Below are 1,448 nucleotides of genomic sequence, written 5' to 3' on the forward strand. Positions count from 1 at the left end.
TCTTCGCAAGCGGAGTTTAGTGTCCAATGAAGGAATGTTATACATAAGTGGGCTGGCTACATCCCTGGATTTTGGTCTCACTTGGCTTGCCGGGTCTTCTCACGCACAACATATTTCCAAAGGTCTCGGTCACAAGTCATTGCCTCGGTGAGGCCTCATGTTTGGAGGTCGTGCTTCACCACCTCATCCCAGGTCCACTCAACTGCTAGGGTGTGGTACTTTTTCAAACAGCTATCCTCATCCATTCTCGCCACATGACCATACCAGCGCATACGTCTCTCTTGCACACCACAGCTGATGCTTCTTAGGTTCAACTTTTCTCTCAAGATACTTACACTCTGTCAGGTATGCACACTGACATTACTCATCCATCGGAGCATACTGGCTTCATTCCTTGCGAGCTTACGCATGTCCTCAGCAGTCACAGCCCATGTTTCACTGTTATGTAGCATGGCTGTTCATACACATGCGTCATACAGTCTGCCTTTTACCATGAGTGAGAGGCCCTTTGTTGCCAGCAGAGGTAAGAGCTCTGAACTTTGCCCAGGCTATTCTTATTCTAGCAGCTACACTTCAGCACACCCACCCCCACTACTAACTTGGTCACCCAGATAGCAGAAGCCATCAACTATATCTAGTTTTTTTCCCTGGAAGGAGACAGAAGTTGTTTTCTGCACATTTACAGTGTTTATTGCACCTGAACATCTGCCACATACAAAAACTAACTTCCTAGTTAACATGCCTTTGATATTGCTGCACCTCTTATGTGTCCATAGCTTACACTGGGTACATCTTATAGAGTTTCTACAGATCGAGCAGGCCATCTACCTGAAGGGGTTTGTGTTTTGTCTACCTTCCTACTTATTAGGACTTTGGTTTTAGCTAGATTGCCTCTAAGGCCCTTCAATTCTAGTCCCTGATAGTGACTCAGCCATTAGCACAAGGTCATCAGCATAGAGGAGCTCCCAGGGGCATCCTGTCTTGAATTCCTCTGTTATCGCCAGGAGGACAGGAGGGGGCTGAGGACAGAACAATGGTGGACCCCTACCCCTAACCAGAATTCTTCACTGTTCTCATTGCCAAACATCACCTTACTGACAGCGTCTCTGTACATGGCTCACACAGCTCTCACTAACCATTCTTCTATCCAGAGTTTCCTCATTGACCACCAGATAAGGGATTGGGGGACCCTGTCAAAGGCTTTCTCCATCTCAACGAAAGCCAGGTACAGAGGTTTATCCTTGGCGAGGTATTTCTCCTGCAGCTGTCTTACCAGAAATATAGCATCAGTGGTGCTTTTTCCTGGGACGAACCCAAACTGCATCTCTGAAATACGCATAAAGTGAACACATGCAGACAAATATATTAAGATACTAAATGTTTGAAAATGATGAAAAAAAAAATACAATGAAGAGACAAAAGAAACAGTAGATATTTCTGTTTATTTA

General features: G+C 45.2%; 1 protein-coding gene across 1 annotated transcript in view; it reads right to left on the reverse strand.

Annotated features, from left to right (window-relative positions):
- Positions 1 to 1,448, reverse strand: part of LOC106878344 (zinc finger protein 135-like) — a 34,737-nt gene that overhangs the window by 27,699 nt on the left and 5,590 nt on the right. The window lies entirely within an intron of this gene.

This window comes from Octopus bimaculoides, chromosome 28 (assembly GCF_001194135.2).
Source record: "Octopus bimaculoides isolate UCB-OBI-ISO-001 chromosome 28, ASM119413v2, whole genome shotgun sequence".
In the NCBI taxonomy this organism is placed as follows: Eukaryota; Metazoa; Mollusca; class Cephalopoda; order Octopoda; family Octopodidae; genus Octopus; species Octopus bimaculoides.